Source organism: Rhinoraja longicauda, chromosome 1 (assembly GCF_053455715.1).
Source record: "Rhinoraja longicauda isolate Sanriku21f chromosome 1, sRhiLon1.1, whole genome shotgun sequence".
Taxonomy (NCBI): domain Eukaryota; kingdom Metazoa; phylum Chordata; class Chondrichthyes; order Rajiformes; family Arhynchobatidae; genus Rhinoraja; species Rhinoraja longicauda.
This window is the reverse complement of record NC_135953.1, coordinates 49,377,710-49,400,442: the sequence shown is the minus strand read 5'-3', so window position 1 is coordinate 49,400,442 and position 22,733 is coordinate 49,377,710. Positions and strand designations below refer to the sequence as shown.

The following is a 22,733-nucleotide window of genomic DNA, read 5'->3' as shown; positions in this document are numbered from 1 at the left end:
CAGGAGGTTGAGGGATGACCTAATAGAGGTATATAAAATCATGAGAGGGATAGATAAGGTAAATAACCACAGATTTTCCTCCCTGTGTAGGGGATTAAAATGACTGGGCATAACTTTAAGGTATCACAAAATGCTGGAGTAACTCAGCAGGTCAGGCAGCATCTTGGAGAGAAGGAATGGGTGACGTTTCGGGTCGAGACCCTTCCTCAGACTGATATCAGGGGGGCGGGACAAAGAAAGGATAGAGGTGGAGACAGGAAGACAGTGGGAGAACTGGGAAGGGGAGGGGAAGAGAGGGACAGAGGAACTATCTAAAGTTAGAGAAGTCAATGTTCATACCGCTGGGTTGTAAGCTGACCAAGCGAAATATGAGGTGCTGTTCCTCCAATTTCCGGTGGGCCTCACTATGACACTGGAGGAGGCCCATGACGGAAAGGTCAGACTGGGAGAGGGAGGGGGAGTTGAAGTACTCAGCCACCGGGAGATCAGGTTGGTTAAGGCGGACTGAGCGAAAGTGTTGAGCGAAACGATCGCCGAGCCTGCGTTTGGTCTCGCCGATGTTGAGAGGTTGACATCTGGAACAACGGATACAATAGATGAGGTAGGAGGAGGAGCAAGTGAACCTCTGTCTCACCTGGATAGACTGTTTGGGTCCTTGGATGGAGTCGAGGGGGGAGGTAAAGGGACAGGTGTTGCATCTCCTGCAGTTGCTGGGGAAAGTGCCTGGGGAGGGGGTGGTTTGGGCAGGAAGGGACGAGTGGCCAGGGAGTTATGGAGGGAACAGTCTCTGCGGAACGCAGAAAGGGGAGGAGATGGGAAGATGTGGCCAGTAGTGGGATCCCGTTGGAGGTGACGGAAATGTTGGAGGATGATTTGTTGGATATGCTGGCTGATGGGGTGGAAGGTGAGGACAAGGGGGATTCTGTCCTTGTTACGAATGGGGAGAGGGGGAGCAAGAGCGGATCTGCGGGATATAAAGGAGGCCCGAGTGAGAGCCTCATCTATAATGGAAGAGGGGAAGCCCCGTTTCCTGAAGAATGAAGACATCTCTGATGCCCTAGTGTGAAATACCTCATCCTGGGCGCAGATGCGGCGAAGATGGAGGAATTGGGAGTAGGGGATAGACTTTTTGCAGGAGACAGGGTGGGAAGAAGTGTAGTCCAGATAGCTGTGGGAATAAGTGGGTTTGTAGTAGATGTCAGTCACTAGTCTATCTCCTGTGATGGAGATGGTGAGATCCAGAAATGGTAGGGAGATGTCGGAGATAGTCCAAGTATATTTAAGAGAAGGATGGAAATTGGAAGTGAAGTGTATGAAGTCAGTGAGTTCTACATGGGTACAAGAGGTAGCACCAATACAGTCGTTGATGTAGTGGAGGTAGAGTTCGGGGGTGGGGCGAGTGTACGTCAGGAACAGGGATTGTTCGACGTGCCCGACAAAGAGGCAGGCGTAGCTAGGGCCCATGTGAGTGCCCATAGCTACGCCTCTGGTTTGGAGGAAGTGGGAAGAGTAACCAGCCAATCTCCATCTAAAAAGAAACCCACACTAGAACTTTTCATCTCCAACTGCCGGCGTGACATTAACTGCCTCAAATTCATCACTCCCCTGACTCACTCTAACCTCTCCCCTCCTGAACGTACAGCCCTCCACTCACTCTGCAACAACCCCGACTTAGTCATCAAACCCGCTGACAAGGGAGGTGCTGTGGTAGTCTGGCGTACTGACCGCTACCGGACCAAGACCAGACGACAACTCTCAGACACTTCCTCCTACTTATCCTTGGACCATGACCCCACCGACGAGCACCAGACCTTAATCACCAACACTACCAGTGATCTCACCAATTCCAGCGCTCTGCCCTCTAATGCCTCCAACCTTATTGTTCCCCAGCCCCGCATGGCCCGATTTTACCTTCTCACTAAAATCCATAAACAGAACTGTCCTGGCAGACCCATTGTTTCTGCCTGTTCATGTCCCACCGAACTTATTTCCACCTACCTCGACTCCATCCTATCCCCCCCTGGTCAAATCCCTCCCCACCTATGTCCAAGACACCTCACATGCTGTACATCTCATCGATAACTTCTGGTTTCCAGGCCCTCTCTACACTTCCATCCCCCACAAGGATGGTCTTGAAGCTCTCTGTTTCTTCCTCGACCGTAGAACCAGCCAATCTCCATCTAATCGCTACCACGGGCATAACTTTAAGGTGAGAGGGGAACGATGCACAGCCCTAATCCTACCTCGTCACAGAACACAATTTGCCATCTCTTGCACAACCACGGACTTGTTTTCTCTGATTGCGCTTTACACTAATGTGTTTTTTTCCGTCATTTTTTTCACTTCACAGTCTGGCAGAATTTATGTGTAATTTATGTATAATTTACATTTTCATGCGTTGTCCGAGTCAGGTTGCTTGTGATGCTGCTGCAAGCAAGGTTTTCGTTGTTTCTGTGCCTCACTGCACTAGTGTAAATGACAATAAATTCAACCTGATTTCACCGAAGACTTTTTACACAAATTAAACGAGGAGTTGCCTGAATGATCACGGCAATGGTGAATGAGAAGATCGGTAAGCTCACTTGGAAGCACTTTGAACATTTTGAGTTCAGCTACGGGAGGCGAGTGAGGGCAACCTGGGTTCGTGGAAGTAGCGGGAAGACTGTGGGAGGCAATAAATGGCGTGTTTGCAGTTCGAGATGTCAGTGGAATAAACTGCTGGAGGCTCTACAGCAGGCAGGATAACCCAGACCATTGCCCCAAGAGGCTCCACAGACATCCAATGAGCACGCAGATTGGGCGCAGCCTGCAGCAGGTACATGGCGCAGCGGTGGAAGGTATCGACAGCATCACCAGGCAAGCAGACCACTATATCAATGATCCAACAGCCTTTTAAGGCCAAGGTAATAATTCAATATTTTTACAAAACTTGATACTTGAAAGCTACGAGATGGTGCCAGAAACATCATGATCTTTGTGCAGTGGCTTGGAAAATATCTACTTTTTTTAGCACTACAATCATTGCACATTTTTCTTATGTGTGATTGTGCTTATGGACATATTTTTCCTGGATTGCGTGCAAACCAAGCATTTCACGGTATCTAAGTACATGTGACAATAAAGTGTAAGAAAATAACTGCAGATGCTGGTACAAAATCGAAGGAACAACAAAATCACAAATTAAGCAAAAACACTTCTAGTCTTCTCTCATCGAACAGGAAACTGAGGGCAATTAAAAAATTCAGCAAATAATCTGAAGTCAGCGCCCTCAAACAAATTTATCGAACAAATGGGAGAAGTAGGTCTAACATCTATTGCCAGTGCTGTACAAAATATGAGAAGTCACAACCAAGCTAATTGATTTTTTTTTTACATTCTTATTCCAGTGGACTCGTAAAAAGGAAGCTATCCTGCACCAATAGTAACGCAGTTACTCTAACAGCCAGGATTTCCTTTCATTTGTTGATTTGTGAAGTTGCACAAGTTACAGACGACATCAAGACCGTTGGAATTGTGGATTGTGACGTTATAGATCAGCCACAGAAATGGATGGAGAAATGGCAGATGAAGTCTGAGGTGTTGCACTTTAGAAGGTTGAATGTAAGGGGAAAGTATACTGTTAATGGCAAGACCCTTAACAGCCCTTACGTGCAGAGGGATCCTGGGGTCCAAGTCCACAGGTCCCTGTAAGTGACAAAGAAGGTGCAAGGTATGTTTGCCTTCATTGGCCGGGCAAGTCACGATGCAGCTTTATTAGATTTTGCTTAGGCCTCATTGGCAAAATTTTGTGCAGTTCTGGTCAACCATTACAGAAAGCATGCAAAGGCTTTGGAGAGGGTGCAGAAGAGGTTTTCCACAATCCTTATAAAATTATAAGACAAAGATAGGATGGACAGAACTTTATTCCAAGAGTGAAAATATCAAAGACCAGAGTGCACAGCCTCAAGGTCAGAAGTAGGATGGTGGGTGCCTAGAGCTGGCATAAGCAGTGGTGATGGAAGTAGACACGATAGTGGCATTTTAGAGGCTTTTAGATAGGCTCATGGATATCCAAGCAATGGATCAGATACAGACAGAGGAGATGAATTTAACTTGGCATCATATCCAACACAGACATTGTGGCCCAAAGGGCCATTCCTGTGTTGTGCTGTTCTATGTTATATGTTCAATATTTCTTCATAGGATAACATTGTCATGCTCAGAATTAATCCAGAGAATCCATGGGACACTGACATCAAGACAAATAATTGCACAAAGCACTCCAAAAGAGATCTCAGTAAAGCATATGGAATCTCAACAAGATATCAATACAATTTTATTCTAATCTTTTTCCACTAAAGGCTAAAGCAACATTTGTCTTCCCACTTGTTTGCTTCACCTGGATCATTATTTTTATAACCTCATGAAACTGCATAATTTCCTATTTACCAATTTCTGTACATATACCATTGTCTCATAGTATATTTTACATTTATCACAGAAAATCAGAAACTACACATATTTCTCATAACATACAGCACATGCCTTCTTTTAATTAAAAAAACACTTATTTAACAATTTCATTATTCCCTTCCCAGTGCAGACAATTAAAATATCTGGGCTCTTGAGGGGAAAAGGAAAACAATAAACTGCTGAGCCATTATCACAGACTGACAACTGCTACAGATAGAGAAATCAAGTAACATTTAAGTTGTTGAACTCAATATTAAAATTATATCTCATTCAATTAACGTTTTGTATTCTCAGTATTATCCACGTCAAGCTTTGGTTGCGATGGCTGTCATTTGTGAGACATCGAAATGCAAGGAAAATAAAGCGACCTTTGATTCAACTTTAGAAACATTTTTTTCCAGCCTTAATATGTCTGTCGCCAAAAATGTACGTATGCAATTTTAATCATTCAATATGCGTTACTGTAATGCACACGACCAATTATAATTATGAGCCGTCTGATAATGACTCATTTTACTGGAAAATCACTTTTCAAGGGACTTTGCCAGGAAGATGATACATCTTCCGGCGCAAGGCGTTTTTACTGTCGTCGCGATTGGTCCACGAACTTCTTTCAATCGAGTAAAAAAAACACTCCCACTGCAGAGCAAATACGATGTGAACATTTTTATAAACTTGTTCTCCTTCTCTACAAATATCATGCCACGCCTTTTAATTTATTTGTATACAGATTACAGTAGCACTCGCTTCATTCATCACGTTCAGTAACCATGTTTAATATCCATTCACAAGAACAATTGAAACACGCAATGAATATTATTTGCATCTATTATAATATTCCCGATAAATAATATGAAGGGGTTTTTTTCTGGTTATCCCTTCAAACGACCTTGCGATAGGAAGAGAACGTATTGCTGAACGCGTTCTTGGATTGTTTGGAGTATCATCTTTCGTGGTACGAAAAAGGCAAAATTGAACTACAGGAAGATGTAGAAAGACAATGTTGCATATTGTTATTTATTGTCTACCATTCCCTCACTCCGAATCATTCTCTTTTCCAATGCAGTCTTACAAATACTTTATGTTAATTTTGTCTCATACGTTTTATTAATTTATCTTGAATAGATTTTCTTTATTTTTTGTTATCACTGATGGCAATTTACAGAGGCCAATTAATCTATCAACCTGCACATCTGAGGGACGTCAGAGGACACCTGACCATCCAGAGGAAACCAATGTAGTCACAGGGAGAACTCCACTCAGAGAGCACCTGAGGTCAGGATTGAACATGGGTCTTTGGTGCAGCCCTTCTGATAATGGAGAAACGTGGAGAAAATTGCCAGTCAAAGAATGGGCAGATGCATAATGGGCTGAATTGTCTTTTTCTGCACAGTATGATTCCAGACTAGATTGTGTGCTAGTGCTATAGTGTTTGATGTCTTAATTTTCATTGAATCATACATTAGTCTGCTATGAGTTATGCTGGCACACTGAGCGCAATGAGGAATTTCATTACAACCTTTTGGAATTAATATTAAATTCTACTATTTGATTTCTCTGTTATTAGTTGCTCATCTGTGATATAGACTGGGATGGTCATAGTGCCAAAAGCTTATGCAGGGTGGAATATGTCAAATGAGGTCAGGAAAGTTTCCTCACGAAAGATTTATAGAGCATCTTCATCTGCATGGACCAAAGGGTCTGTTTCCATGCTGTATGACTTGGGTTGAATGCCTGGTTTCCATGCCGTATGACTCTATGACGTGCCCAGTCTGAACTGTCATAATGTTTTTCTGTCTACATTTTGCTTACTCGGACATTCACATGTCTATATTTTCACCCTCTAACTGTTCCCATTCACTCATTAACCAGATAACCTTGTTTTCACCTTATCCCAGTGGTCACCTTGATATTATCCAATCGGAGTCATCTCCCCTTCCCCACCCTCCCTGCAGCTTAGCAAGATTTTTTTGTCTCTTTTCCAGATCTGTCAAAGACCTGAAACATTGGTTCTATTTCTCTTCCCACAGATTAAGCCTGACCTGCTGAGTACTTCCAGCATTTTGCGTTTTATTTTAAATTTTATTATCAACTAGACCAAGTGGACCCCTTGGGCCCAAACCACTCCTACATTCGTGCAGCACCCTCTCCTCCCCCACTCCCCCCCCCCCCCTTCCCCCTGGGAGCAACCCGCGGTTGCCGTAGCAACCCGCCTCCCGGCCCGGGCGGCCGCTATTGGTGGGGTGGAGGTAAGAGTTCGGTCCCATATTGGTGCAGTGGGTAGGCGACGGCGGCTCTCCCACTGTTGCTGAGCCGCTCGATTCTGGGTGGCGTGGTGAAGGCGCTGAGCCAGTCGGGGAGAGGAGGGGGGATGGGGGAGCCGAGGGCAGGCCCTGCGCCAGGCCCAGGCCTCGACCAACGCCCAGCCTCACCGCTGCTGCTGCTGCCGGCTTTCCCCTTAGCCCACCTCAGGCTCGCGGTTACCCGGTCACATCCAGGCCCAGGCCCAGGCTGCTTCCCTGGCTCTCCGGCACCCAAGAGACAGGCGGCCGAACCCTGCTCATACCCGAGATCAACGGGCCCCAACTGCACAGGCCCGGATGCATTTGTTTTACGCACGCGCGGATGCGGCGACCATCTTACGTAAGTACCAGATCAACGGGGCCCCAACTGCGCATGCGCGGTTTTAAAACTTTTTAGATGTGAATAATTTTTAAAATATAACACCGATTTAAATGATACTTCCTCCTTAGGACCCTGGGACGACGGTGAGTAAGGTGGGCCTAAAATTGTCACGCTATCATGTACTGTTTTGGCTGTAGTTCTGGAACAAACAAACAAACAAGAGTTTTAGTATATAGATGCCTGACTTCATTGAGCTGTATGTATTGATATACACATAATTATACAACAGGGGGCAGGTTGGTAGATTGACTTTGATTAGCAAAAATCAAGTGGAATCCTTATCATGCTACAAGGAATGAGGTGGCAACGACTTTCTCCAAATGTACGCAAATACAGGGGTCAAATGTGCTGCAGTTTAATCACTGAGGTTGGATGAATTTGTTTTGGAGTAGAAGTAACAGTTTGAATAACTTCCCAGTGGTCCTGTAACCTAGTGCCATTACAAGTGGATGTTTATTGGAAGATGCAGAGCAACATTGTGGTGTGAGAGATCAGAAATAAAATGATGCCTTGGTTTGCACCAAGATTGGTTCTTTTGTTAACTAGTTGATTAGAATTATGGCATCATGAAGTAAACATAAAATATTTAAACTACCACAAAACACATGGTCTACCAGGCAGCAGTGATCCTCACTTATATTTCTCCAAATTCGACGACATTTAGCAGTCAACAAGGCATTAGAGAAATTACTGTTTATGGATTACTTACAGCAGGGACCTCATAGCACCGAGAGATAGCACAAATGCAGCCTCCACAAAATAATCCAAATCTCTTGAAAGGATAAACCAACCAACATCAGTGTCATCTCCCAAGCTAGCATCCCTAAAGTTAAGTTGTAATTACACCGAAACAGCTCTAATGGGCAGGTTATGTCACTTGTGTGCCCAACAAGAAGCATGTAACAAAAAGGTTTTTCACTGTACCTTGGTACATGTGACAATAATAATAAACTAAACTCAACACAGCCACTATTCTGAGATCTGTCATGGGCAGATATTACTAGATAGAAAAGGAACAAGATTCAAGGATGTTTCCAGAGTCCCCTTGAGTACATGTGACTTCCCCACTGACTTGCAAGAATTCCTGATACAAGATCAATCAAAGTGGGAAGGAGCATTTTGGACAATAATGAAATCCTTGAGTCGGTTCAGTGGAAACAGAAGCCCAGCATAAAATACAGAAGAAGAGGTCCATCTCACAAATTACACAAGCACTAACTGTTAGTTTGTCCCATTTGGCTTCTTCAGCCTTTTCAGAACCACAAAAACCAGAATAGACAATAGACAATAGGTGCAGGAGTAGGCCATTCAGCCCTTCGAGCCAGCACCACCATTCAATGCGATCATGGCTGATCACTCTCAATCAGTACCCCGTTCCTGCCTTCTCCCCATACCCCCTCACTCCGCTATCCTTAAGAGCTCTATCCAGCTCTCTCTTGAAAGCATCCAACGAACTTGCCTCCACTGCCTTCTGAGGCAAAGAATTCCACACCTTCACCACTCTCTGACTGAAAAAGTTCTTCCTCATCTCCGTTCGAAATGGCCTACCCCTTATTCTTAAACTGTGGCCCCTTGTTCTGGACTCCCCCAACATTGGGAACATGTTTCCTGCCTCTAATGTGTCCAATCCCCTAATTATCTTATATGTTTCAATAAGATCCCCCCTCATCCTTCTAAATTCCAGTGTATACAAGCCCAATCGCTCCAGCCTTTCAACATACGACAGTCCCGCCATTCCGGGAATCAACCTAGTGAACCTACGCTGCACGCCCTCCATAGCAAGAATATCCTTCCTCAAATTTGGAGACCAAAACTGCACACAGTACTCCAGGTGCGGTCTCACCAGGGCCCGGTACAACTGTAGAAGGACCTCTTTGCTCCTATACTCAACTCCTCTTGTTACGAAGGCCAACATTCCATAGGCTTTCTTCACTGCCTGCTGTACCTGCATGCTTCCTTTCATTGACTGATGCACTAGGACTCCCAGATCTCGTTGAACTCCCCCTCCTCCTAACTTGACACCATTCAGATAATAATCTGCCTTTCTATTCTTACTTCCAAAGTGAATAACCTCACACTTATCTACATTAAACTGCATCTGCCATGTATCCGCCCACTCACACAACCTGTCCAAGTCACCCTGCAGCCTTATTGCATCTTCCTCACAATTCACACTACCCCCCAGCTTAGTATCATCTGCAAATTTGCTAATGGTACTTTTAATCCCTTCGTCTAAGTCATTAATGTATATCGTAAATAGCTGGGGCCCCAGCACCGAACCTTGCGGTACCCCACTGGTCACTGCCTGCCATTCCGAAAGGGACCCATTTATCCCCACTCTTTGCTTTCTGTCTGTCAACCAATTTTCTATCCATGTCAGTACCCTACCCCCAATACCATGTGCCCTAATTTTGCCCACTAATCTCCTATGTGGGACCTTGTCGAAGGCTTTCTGAAAGTCGAGGTACACCACATCCACTGACTCTCCCCTGTCAATTTTCCTAGAATGGAAGTGGCAAACGAAAGATTTTTAAAACAGCAGATGCTTGAAATTTAAAATAAAAACAGAAACTGCTGAAAACATTCAGCAGATTAAACTGCATCGAAGGAAAGAGGAACAGAATTAACATTTCCGGTCAGAGACCTGAATGAAGATTTAGAAAGGTTTTTGATCTTAAATATTTATTTTGTTTCTCTTTCCATAGATAATGACTGTCCTGCTGGGAGCTTCCAGCATTTCTGCTTATTCCTGACATGAAACAAGTCACATTGGATCTTGAGAGACCATCTCAAGGGGGTTCAGTGTTGAGGTGGATAGAGAATTGGTTGGCGGACAGGAAGCAAAGAGTAGGAATAAACGGGTCCTTTTCGGAATGGCAGGCAGTGGCTAGTGGGGTACCGCAAGGCTCAGTGCTGGGACCCCAGTTATTTACAATATATAATGATTTGGACGAGGGAATTGAATGCATCTCTAAGTTTGCGGATGACACGAAGCTGGGTGGCAGTTAGCTGCGAGGAGGATGCTAGGAGGCTGCAGAATGACTTGGATAGATTAGGCGAGTGGGCAAATGCATGGCTGATGCAATATAATGTAGATAAATGTGAGGTTATCCACTTTGGCGGCAAGAACAGGAAAGCAGAGTATTACCTGAATGGTGGCTAATTAGGAAAAGGGGAGATGCAATGTGACCTGGGTGTCATGGTGCACCAGTCATTGAAAGCAAGCGTGCAGGTGCAGCAGGCAGTGAAGAAAGCGAATGGTATGTTAGCATTCATAGCAAGAGGATTTGAGTATAGGAGCAGGGAGGTTCTGCTGCAGTTGTACAGGGCCTTGGTGAGACCGCACCTGGAGTATTGTGTACAGTTTTGGTCTCCAAATCTGAGGAAAGACATTCTAGCCTTAGAGGGAGTACAGAGAAGGTTCACCAGATTGATCCCTGGGATGGCAGGACTTTCATATGAAGAAAGACTGGATAGACTAGGCTTATACTCGCTGGAATTTAGAAGACTGAGGGGGGATCTTATAGAAACATATAAAATTCTTAAGGGGTTGGAGAGGCTAGATGCGGGAAGATTGTTCCCGATGTTGGGGAAGTCCAGAACCAGGGGTCACAGCTTACGGATAAGGGGGAAGTCTTTTAGGACTGAGATGGGAAAACATTTCTTCACAGAGAGTGGTGAGTCTGTGGAATTCTCTGCCACAGAAGGTAGTTGAGGCCAGTTCATTGGCTATATTTAAGAGGGAGTTAGATGTGGCCCTTGTGGCTGAAGGGATCAGGGGGTATGGAGAGAAGGCAGGTACAGGTTACTGAGCTGGATGATCAGCCATGATCATATTGAATGGCGGTGCAGGCTCGAAGGGGCGAATGGCCTACTCCTGCACCTATTTTCTATGTTTCTATCTAGGAATATGATTTTATGAAATGTGCTAGAGGTAATCAGCAGTCAGGCAAGACTGTGAAGATTAAAAATAGTTTATGTTCCCCATCAAAGACCTTTGATCAGAACAGTAAACTCCGACCCACGTTCACACAAAGGGGCATTGGGAATGGTACTGACAACCTCCAATCTTTGCCTGGGAGGCGGCCTGAGAAACAAGTTCACTAGAAAAAAACATCTGCAGCTGCTAGAAATCCTAAACAAAAGCAAAGTACAAAAAGCACTCAGTAGATCACGCTGAGTGAGTAAGGAGTCAAATAACGTAAACACATAAAAAATAAACTTTATTCAGAATTAAAAATATGTACAAAACAAGAACTGACATACTCCACAGCTATACATCCATTCATTAGCGTTATATTTGGTCGTGTTAGCCAAAACCGTAATTATATGCGGCACCTGGGGTGATATCTCTTTCCTTGTTTGAGGGGTGTCTCCACCACACACTGCCCCCATGTGCAGTAGGGGAAGGTTTGCCGACTGTGCTCCTCTCCTAGACCGTTGGCGGCACCTAGCTTCAGTGCGTCCCTCAGTACATACTCCTGCAGTCTGGAGTGGGCCAGTCGGCAAAATTCCCTATTGTAAAGGCGAAAGTGATTTTAAAAATGTGTAGGGTGGAACTGCAGATGCTGGTTTACACCTGCTTCCCCTTTGATGTCTCGTTTTTACACCTTACACTTCCTAATCTCTGACTGTGTCCCCTGACTCTCAGTCTGAAGAAGGGTCTCGACCCGAAACGTCACCCATTCCTTCTCTCCAGAGATGCTGCCTGTCCCGCTGAGTTACTCCAGCATTTTGTGTCTGTCTTCAGTGATTTACAAAAACACGCTTCAAGAGCGCCTGTGGGCGGGGTGAAAGCGTCGTCAAGGCGCGGCGCGGCGCGGCGCCGAGGCGGGGACTGGGACTGGGACGTTCATCAACCTTGCACCGAGCGGCTGGCGGCCGTCGTTACTCGTCAGTGCCAGTGGCGCTTTTGATCAACGAGTGTAAACCAATTGAACTTGGCTGCAGTTCAAATGTCTTGAACATTGCGCGAGGGGGGTAACACGGTAAGCGCTTTACACGGGTTTGACTTCAATCATCAAGCTCACACGGAGTCCGCCTCCGGGCCGGGCGCAAGCGTCGCGATGACGCAGCGGGGCCGCCGCGCAGGGCCCATGCGCGGTGACGTCACGCCTGCTGGGCTGTGAGCGAGGGGACGGTTTAGGCAAAGACGTCGGGCCCGCGGGAGCGGCTGTTACACCGGGGGACAAGGCGGTGAGTAACAGGGCGGCCTTTACACCGGGGAGAGGGCGGTGAGTTACACCGGGGAGAGGGCGGTGAGTTACACCGGGGACAGGGCGGTGAGTTACACCGGGGAGAGGGCGGTGAGTTGCACCGGGGAGAGGGCGGTGAGTTACACCGGGGAGAGTGCGGCGGTGCGGGACGGGAACGTGGTGTGTTCGCTTAGTAATTAGTATTAATGTTTCTTTAAACTGGTAAGATCAGGAAAGCGCTTTACTTTGTGACTGAACGTCGTTGTGTTCAGTCGTCTGTTCCACCCTCAACAAGCTTCGTTCCCAGGCAACTTGTAATCGGGTGGCTCTCAATACTGTGTGTGTCTATGTGTCCCACCCCCCCCATCCGAGTGTGGTCTGCATGAAATTAATGAGGCATCTTGTATAAATCAGAAATAACACGTGTTTGTTATAGCTGTTTACTTTTTTTCGCCAAGGCCGAGTGGATATTGATGGTGACACATCGAGACGCTAGTGTCAGTAATGCAATGAGTCAAAAATAAGCTCAGATTTATTATGCAATTCCTTTCAATTCTCTGATTTACAGTTCGTACGTAGTAATTGCAACATTTTACGTATCACAAGATCATGGAGTTGGTGTTGCTGACTACACAATGAACGTCCTTTCCGAAAGCTAGGGTCCAGTCCGATTCTCCCCTACCCCATTGAGTACATTGGGCATTGTCTCTGGCACTGTTATGCTACAAAATGGATAATTACATTCTGCACTTAATTTTTCCCTTTGCTCTACCTATCATACTTGACTTGATTGTATTTATGGACTTTTTGTGAACTTATTCTCTCAGTACTGACTGGTTAAAACATCAATAATAATAATTAAGAAGAGTAAGGTAACATGCCTCAATGACATCTGTGGTGATGAAATGAAGGTGATGAGAGGTTGGTTATTCTTCATCAGCCATTAAAGTCCCCTCAGTGTGAGGAAGAGTTCTGACTCGAAATGTCATCTGTCCAATCCCTTCACAGATGCTGACTGACCTGCTGAGTTCCTTGACTAGTTTTTGTTTTTTGCCCATTAAAGCCATCTATCACTTCAGTGTGACTCTGTCCTTAACGTAGGCATCTTTGATTCCATTTCACATCAACCTATTTGAAATGACATTGGCCTTATTCCTGACTGACAAGTTAAAGGCTCTACTACAACTCAAAAACAAGAAACATGGGGGGTATCTCTCATGAAATCTTAAAACTAGGCTATGAAGAACTTCAGTCACAAATACGTTTTCGTCCCCCACATTTCGGAAAAGGAGGATAGTTCAAGAGACTTGAACAAGAGTTTTGGTCTCCTAACCTGAGGAAAGACGTTCTTGCCTTAGAGGGAGTACAGAGAAGGTTCACCAGATTAATCCCTGGGATGGCGGGACTTGCATATGAGGAAAGACTGGATAGATTGGGCTTGTACTCGCTGGAATTTAGAAGACTGAGGGGGGGATCTTATAGAAACATAAAATTCTTAAGGGGTTGGAGAGGCTAGATGCGGGAAGATTGTTCCCGATGTTGGGGGAGTCCAGAACCAGGGGTCACAGCTTAAGGATAAGGGGGAAGTCTTTTAGGACCGAGATGAGAAAACATTTCTTTACACAGAGAGTGGTGAGTCTGTGGAATTCTCTGCCACAGAAGGTAGTTGAGGCCAGTTCATTGGCTATATTTAAGAGGGAGTTAGATGTGGCCCTTTTTGCTAAAGGGATCAGGGGGTATGGAGAGAAGGCAGGTACAGGCTACTGAGCTGGATGATCAGCCATGATCATATTGAATGGCGGTGCAGGCTCGAAGGGCCGAATGGCCTACTCCTGCACCTATTTTCTATGTTTCTATGACTTCTGACCTGTAATCATCCGCATCTTCAAGAAATTAGATTGTGATAACTGCAGAAGGATTTCCTCCGACAACAACAGGAATAAATCCAGGTGAAGGTCCACCTCAACAAAGTTTTCTGAATCAGTATAAATCTTCATTACACTGCAGTTGATGGAAATTTGCAGGGAGCGACCATTTAAGTACAAAATAATTTAAGTTCATCTCTTGTTTCTGAGACAACTATCTCAAGATTCAATTTCCAATTTGTCCAGGTGACCCTTCAATGTATTTGTTTGCTCACAGATATGATCTGTTTTTCAGATTTTCAACATTTTTGCTAGCTGGGTTAATATTTTAAGTTGATAACCTTTTAAGAGAAATGTTTGGATGACAAAGGCTTCAACCAAAAATTTGCAAAAATGGAGCAGCTGCCACATGAATTGAAACCTGGCCAAGTGTCAGGAAGGAGCTTACTTGTAAAAAGCTATTTTTCTGTTTGGAGGAAAGAATACATACAATCCTTTATAAAACACTGTTTCAACTGCAATTCGTGCATTATAGCCCAGTCAGGCGCACATTAGAAAGATGAAGGCTTTGGAGAGGATGGAGAATATTTTTTTTAATGATTCTGCAGATGAGGAGCTTTGTTTATGCAGAGGGATAGGAATTTTGTATTGATATTCTTAGAAAAGAGGCAATTGCAAGGTGATCTGATCAGGTACTTAATTGCTAAGCATGTGGATAAGAGTAAATCTACCAGGGGGCAAAGAGTGGTGATTGGTTAAAGTGGTATAACAAGACTTTGGTAACAGCGTGTAATCCTCTGGTATCATATTGTTGTGGCAGTGCTCCCAGAATTCAAAATAAATTGTTGCCAGAAGACAAAGTTGGGAACAGATTTGTTTTTGTCAAAGCAAAGGCTTTTATTCATTTAGTTTTTACATATTCTAATATTATGAGACATAATAAACCTTATTGTAAACAAAATTATCAAAACATTAAAATCCGTTTTGGAGTTTTATGTGCTCAAATAATTGTAACCATAAAAATTGTTAAAAGGGGGAAAAAAAGATATGGCCTAATATCCAGGTGAAATGAATGAAGAATCCAATGAAATGCTAGAAAGTTGGGTTCTCCACTATGCTAAACTGTGACAGATGCACCATTAAATCTGAGATTGTGACATGTGGGAACTGCCAAATGCCAGTAATATCTTATTGGATATTAATAAAAGGGCAGAGGCAACTCTATTAGGCCATATTAGTGTCCATATTTCCAGACAATATCAGATGTGAGGTACTTGCATTTTGGTCTAGGATGCTGAGTGAATTTGAGTTGGATCCAACCATAATGTTTTGAAACTTTAACTTTGTCAGTGCAAATATCCGTAAAGACGCTGAGCTGTTATCGAAATTCAGAGTATTTTCCGATAAACATTGATCATGCCAGTTGTTTATCTTTGAACCTCCATTAGGTGTATTTTTATCTCAAAGGGGCTGCACACATACTGTAACATTGCTTAAACAAACTTGGATTGCAGCCTAATGTCAAACGTTTGTATGAAAATCCATTATTTAAAATTATTAACATTGAATACCTTCCTGTGAAATTTTGAAGCTAACATTGAAAAATAGAAACCGTGTATGCCTTTTGGCCCTTGCAGTCTGTTTCACCATAGTAAAGTCATGGTTAATCCTCTAACTCAATACAGGTCCACCACCAAATTTTCTGGCAACAGGTAGCCTTTTAATCCGGACAAAATTACTAGAGCACACCTGAAATCCCTCTCTGGAAGCCCCCCCACACAAATGTGCCGCTTTGGCTGGGTAAGGCTGGAAAATCTATGGTGGGCCTATACCATGCTCCCACTTTCACCCCATACTCAAGTTCTTTTTATCAACATCTGTGGGAAGGGAAACAATGAACATTTCAGACCCGGGTTCCTTTGGCAGAACTGTCGACTTTCATGTTTGCTTTTATTGCCCACATCCCAACCAAAAAACAAACATACCTTTGCAAATAATTGGTTTAGTATTCATAGGAGTAAAATAGTTTTATCTTTTTAGCAAAAATAGATGAAAAGAGCTAATAGAATGCTTTGAAATATTCTGTATTTTCAAACTTTTTTTGACATTCATTGGGATGAGGATCATGCAATTTTTTTTTAATCACAATTACGTCTGGGGAGAAAAACTTGTTTGTTATTCATTTAACTAATGTGTCAATGTTGAAATTCATGGAGGAAAATAATTCATTCCCAAATGAAAAGTATTCAAAGCAGTAATATTTCCCAATGCATTTGTAAGTTTACACTTGGGATTTGTGAAATACCTTTTCATAGCGTGTGTTGGAACCTGCTGCTGTGCTATTTTGTATTTACTTGGGTAATATGAAAAATGCACATAATGAACCAAAGTAAATTTTATTTTCCTTTTACACTTGTTGAAATGTGTGTGCAATTTCTCTTATTTTCTGATCAATATTAGAGCCTTACAGAATGGAAATAGGCCCTCTGGTCTAACACGAACATGCAAACCAAAATACTCCATCTACAGAGCATCTACAGAATTTATAGTGACTAGTGGGGTACCGCAAGGCTTGGTGCTGGGACCCCAGTTATTTACAATATATATTAACGATTTAGACGAGGGAATTAAATGTGACATCTCCAAGTTTGCGGATGACACAAAGCTGGGTGGCATTGTGAGCTGCGAGGAGGGTGTTATGAGGCTGCAGGGTGTCTTTGATGGGTTGGATGAGTGGATAAATGTGTGGTTATCCACTTTGGTGGCAGGAACAGGAAGGCAGTTTATTTTCTGAATGGTGTTGGATTAGGAAAAGGGGAGGTGCAACGACACCTGGGTTTGCTTGTACATCAGTCACTTGTAAGTAAGCATGCAGGTACAGCAGGCAGTGAAGAAAGCTAATGGCATATTGGCCTTCATTGTGAGAAGATTTGGGTATAGGAGCAAGGAGGTCCTACTGAAGTTGTACTGGGCCCTGGTGAGACCGCCCCTGGAGTATTGTGTGCAATTTTGGTCTCCTAATTTGAGGAAGGATTAGGGAGTGCAGCATAGGTTCACCAGGTTAATTCCCGGGATGGTGGGACTGGCATGATGAAAGAATGGGTCGGCTGGGCTTGTATTCACTGGAATCTAGAGGGATGAGAGGGTTGCTTACAGAAAGATATAAAATTCTTAAAGGACTGGACAGGCTAGATGCAGGAAAAATGTTCCCGATGTTGGGGGAATCCAGAACCAGGGGGTCACAGTTTAAGAATAAGGGGTAGGCTGTTTAGGACTGAAATGAGGAAAAACTTTTTCACCCAAAGAGTTGTGAATATGTGGAATTCTCTGCCACAGAAGGCAGTGGAGGCCAATTCACTGGATGTCTTCAAGAGAGAGTTAGATTTAGCTCTTGGGGCAAAAGGAATCAAAGGATATGGGTGGAAAAGCATGAACGGGGTTCTGATTTTAGATGATCAGCCATGATCATATTGAATGGTGGTACTGGCTCGAAGGGCCGAATGGCTTACTCCTGCACCTATTTTTCTATGTTTCCAATTATGCATAATAGTGATTTATTAAGACAATCGATCTATTGATTACATAAAATCCAATTTTTAGATAATCATTTTTTACACTTGCTAAATGGACTGCATTAATCATAGTTGTCCCTGTGATTAAATCATTTTTGTCCTGAAAAGACAATCAAATGTATGATATCATACCCTTATAATAACTGTGATAATATATTGAATCTGGAAATCTGATAGCAGTATATAAGATTATGAAAGACATAGATAGGGTAGTCATTGGAACCTTTTTCCCAGAATAAAAATATCAAATCCTAGAGGTCATAGCTTTACGGTGAGAGGGACAAATTTTAAAGGAGATGTGCAGGGCATCTTTATTACGCAGAAGGTGGTGAGTATCTGGAACGTGCTACCAGGATTGGTGGTTGAGGCAGATACAATAGTGGCATTTAAGAGGCTTTTGGATAGGTATATGTATATGGAGGGAATATAGATTTTATGTGGATAGATAAGCGATGGTCATGGCACCTTGCTCGGCACAGACAGTGGGCCGAAGTGCCTGTTCTTGGGCAGTACTGTTCTATTAATCGACCTTTCTCATATGTGAAAGGTCACCCCGTCCAACTGTTTGCGAAAATATGTAACACTTTTAACACCTGCCAAATTCAAAAGCATGAGCTTTCAATAAAGGTGTAAAATATATACAAGAAAATGTCTTTGAAACATGGCAATATGGTTGCGAAATGTATTTTTGTTTAAAACCACATTTTGGGTTTAACGTTTCCAAGAAAAGTACAATTTCTTCAAGCCTGTGAAACGTTTAATTTTGACTTTCCTTCAAGAAGTTAAATGCCACTTTTTCTGTGTTGGAAACTAATCTATCAGTAGAGAGAGCCTTTTATTATAAATTAATGTAATCAGATAGAATGGAAAAATATAGTAACGTCAAATACATCTTTATTGGAAATTGTATGTGCAAGATGACTTTTCTTTCTGTCACTTCATAATTACTTCATAATTACGGGATGTTGCCAAAAATATATTTCCTTTAACTTGAATGTACGTCAAGTCAAGTTTATTTGTCACATACACATACACGATGTGCAGTGAAATGAAAGTGGCAAGCCTGCGGATTGTGCACAAAAAAGAATTACAGTTACAGCATATAAATAAAGTTTAAAGTTACTATAGTGTATACAAAATTTAGTCTCTGGAGTTATAAAAGTTGACAGTCCTGATGACCTGTGGGAAGCAACTCCGTCTCATCCTCTCCGTTTTCACAGCGTGACAGCGGAGGCGCTTGCCTGACCATAGCATCTGGAACAGTCCGTTACTGGGGTGGCAGGGGTCCCTCATAATCTTACTTGCTCTGGATCTGCACCTCCTGATGTATAGGTCCTGCAGGGGGACGAGTGTAGTTCCCATGGTGCGTTCTGCCAAACGCACTACTCTCTGCAGGGCCTTCCTGTCCTGGGCAGAACTGTTCCCAAACCAGACTGTAATGTTGCCGGACAGGATGCTCTCTACAGCCCCAGAGTAGAAGCAATGAACGATCCTCAGAGACACTCTGAATTTCCTCAGCTGTCTAAGGTGGTAAAGGCGCTGCTTTGCCTTACCCACCAGTGTGGCAATGTGCGTTGCCCATGTCAGATCCTCTGTGATGTGGACTCCCAAGTATTTAAAACTGGTCACCCTATCCATAGTAGATCCATTTATCTCCAGTGGTGTGTATGTCCTTGGATGTTTAGCCCTTCTGAAGTCCACAATCAGCTCCTTAGTTTTAGTGACATTCAAGAGGAGGCTATTTTCTTGACACCAGAGTGCCAAATCAGCCACCTCAGCCCGGTAGGCCTTCTCATCGTTGTTGGAGATCCGGCCCACCACCACAGTGTCATCAGCAAACTTGATGATGGAGTTTGAGCTGAACCTGGCCCCACAGTCATGTGTGTACAGGGAGTACAGTAGGGGGCTAAGGACGCAACCCTGGGGGATCCTATGTTCAGGGTGAGGGAGCTAGATGTGTGTTCCCCCATCCTGACCACTTGGGGCCTGGTGGTGAGAAAGTCCAGGACCCAGGCACACAGAGGGGTGCTAAGCCCCAGTTCCAGCAGCTTCTCAACCAGTCTGCTGGGGACTATTGTGTTGAATGCTAAACTAAAGTCAATGAACAGCATCCTCACATAGCCCCCCTGGTTGTCCAGATGAGAGAGAGCGGTGTGTAGAACCTGGGAGACCGCATCATCCGTGGACCTGTTCGGACGGTATCCGAACTGTAGTGGGTCCATGTTGTGAGGAAGGAGGGCACAGATGTGCTTCTTGATTAGCCTCTCGAAGCATTTCATGACAACCGAGGTTAGGGTCACCGGTCGGTAGTCATTTAAACACGCTGGAGAGGCATTCTTTGGCACCGGTACAATGATGGATCTTTTGAAGAATGCAGGGACCACGGACTTGGCCAAGGAGAGGTTGAATATTGTGATGAGCACTGGAGCAAGCTGAGTAGCACAAGACTTTAGTACTCGCCCAGATATACCATCTGGGCCTCCAGCTTTCCTCGTGTTCACACCCATCTGAGCCCTCCTCGCGTCGTGCTCGGACACCGAGAATGTGTGCACATCCCCGGCGGTGGATCCCTCTCCAGCCTCGCTAGCCAGCGCCCCTTCGGTGTTGTTTTTAGACGGCGTGCTTGGGGTGTTACCCGTCTCAAACCGTGCATAAAAAGAGTTCAGGTCATCAGCTAAGGAGGAGCCGGCACTTCCGGTTGAGGGGGAGCTGGACCTGTAGCTAGTTATAGTCCGTAGCCCCTGCCAAAGGCGCCTGGTGCCCTGCTGCTCCATCTGTAACTCCATCCTGTCCCGGTACCTCCTTTTTGCTTCCTTCACTGCCCTTCGCAGTCGGTAGGACTCTACCTTGTAGTCGTCCATGTTGCCGGATGCCAGGCCAGAGTTGTAAGCAGCGGTACGAGCATTCAAGGCCACGCGAATAGACCTGTCCACCCAGGGTTTTTGGTTAGGGAAGATACCGACCCTTACCGTGGGGATGATGGTATCGGCTATTGTGGCAATGAAGTCCGTAACCGCTTCCGCAAACTCACTGACGTCTCTGGAACTTGCTTGGAACATATTCCAGTCGACATCACTCAGTGCATCTTGCAGCATGGCCTCTGAATGGTCAGCCCACCGCTTTACGTCCCTCGACACTGTCGCTTCCCGTACTATCCGTTGTTTATACTCCGGCAGCAGGAAAATGGCAGCGTGGTCAGATTTTCCAAAAGGAAGGAGAGAAACAGCCTTGTAGCCTTTCCTGACCGGCGTGTAGCAGTAGTCCAAAGTTCCTTCCCCCTGGTGACACACGTGATGTGTTGGTAGAAGTTGGGTATGACCTTTTTGAGATTTCCCCTATTGAAATCTCCAGCCACCAGCACAGCCGCATCAGGGTTCTTGTTTTGGTGTTGACACAACACATCGTGTAGGGTCGACAGTGCCACGTCGGTGTCCGCATGCGGTGGAATATAGACGGCTGTGATGATCACCGAGCTGAACTCCCGGGGAAGGTAGAATGGTCGGCATGAGATAGTTAGATGTTCCAGGTCCGGCGAGCAGGAACAAGAAAGCGTCTTAATATTTCCAGGATTGCACCAGTTATTGTTGGTCAAGAAGCAGACTCTTCCGCCCTTGGATTTCCCGGATTCTTCCGTTCTGTCCGCCCGGAAAACAGTGAAGGACGGATGGGAAAATCACCTGGTCCGGCACCAGCGGGGTCAGCCATGTCTCGGTCAGACAAAGGATGTTGCAGTTCCTTATGTCCCTCTGGAATCTGATCCTTGCCCTGAGGTCATCCAGCTTGTTCTCCAGGGACTGGACGTTGGCCAGAAGTATGCTGGGCAGAGGTGGACGTAAGGCTTGGACTCTCAGCCTGTTCTGAATCCCCCCTCGCTTCCCTCGATGTTTTTTCCGACTTTCCCACGGAGCCGCGCTCCCACTGCTGCTGCCGCGGTGCGCTCCTTTAATGATCTCTATCGGCCACGTTGAATCGGTGAGTATACTGTTTGTACGTCAGAGTACTTCTGAGTGGTGTGTTTGATAGCTAGACAAACATTTGATGAAGTAAAAAAACTACAGAAAAATCAGGTAAAGACAAATTACAGCAAATCATCCAGTAAATACATTTCTGGCTTTAGATGGTATGATTTTTCTTTCAAAAAACACAGACTATATACCTTGATTGCAAAGAATTGGGCAGTGATCTTGGATGATAAACAACCTCTTCTAGGTCCTTGGCAGATAACACACTTTAGGAGCATCAGCAGCAGTGTGCGAGTTTGTAAAACTTCCTTCAGCTGGCAGATCAGAGATTGGGTAGAACATTGTATCCATGACTGTGAAGCCGGACACAGTTCCATCTTTAAATTCGCCAACAACATTACTGTGTTTGGATGAATTACAGATAATGATAAGTCTGAGTTCAGGAGGGAGATGAATCTTCTGATAGGTGCCAGAACAACAGCCTTGCTCTTAACGTCAGTAAATCTAAGGAGCTAATTGCTGACTTTAGAAGAGTCCACAAACCTGTGTTCAAGGGACGGTGATGAAGAACATCAACAGCTTCAAGTTCCTGAATGTGCATATCTCTGAAGATCTGTCCTGGACCCAGCACATTGATACAATCATAAAGAAAGCCCGTCAACGCCTCTACTTCCGTAGAAGATTGAGGAAATTCAGTATGTTGACAAATAACCTCTTGAACTTCTACAGGTGTATGGTAGTGGTCATATTAACTGTTTGCATCACGCCCTAGTTTGACAACTTGAATGGGATAAAGGAGATTACAAAAAGTGAACACTGCCCGGTCCATCACATGTACTGACTTTCCCACCATCAAAGGGATGCCACTATCTAAAAAGGCATCCAGTGTCATCAAGGGCCGACACAATGCTCTCATTTCATACCTGCCATCAGGAAGAAGGTATAGGAGTCTGAAACTAATGTTCAGGAACAGCTTCTTCCCAACAACCATCAGGCTATTGA

The 22,733-nt window shown here is 44.5% G+C and overlaps 1 protein-coding gene across 3 annotated transcripts in view; it reads left to right on the top strand.

Moving 5' to 3' along the window:
• Nucleotides 1-6,991: 6,991 nt before the first annotated feature.
• LOC144592421 (interleukin-6 receptor subunit beta-like) overlaps nt 6,992-22,733 on the top strand; it is a 61,664-nt gene continuing 45,922 nt past the window's right edge. Inside the window, exon 1 of one of the 3 annotated variants that reach the window (XM_078397021.1) lies at nt 6,992-7,095. The gene's annotated coding sequence lies outside the window, so the exon portion shown is untranslated. Of the gene's footprint in view, nt 7,096-11,974; nt 12,126-12,177; nt 12,334-22,733 lie in introns of those variants that run through there. The other 2 variants (XM_078397005.1, XM_078397013.1) reach the window with 2 other exon arrangements.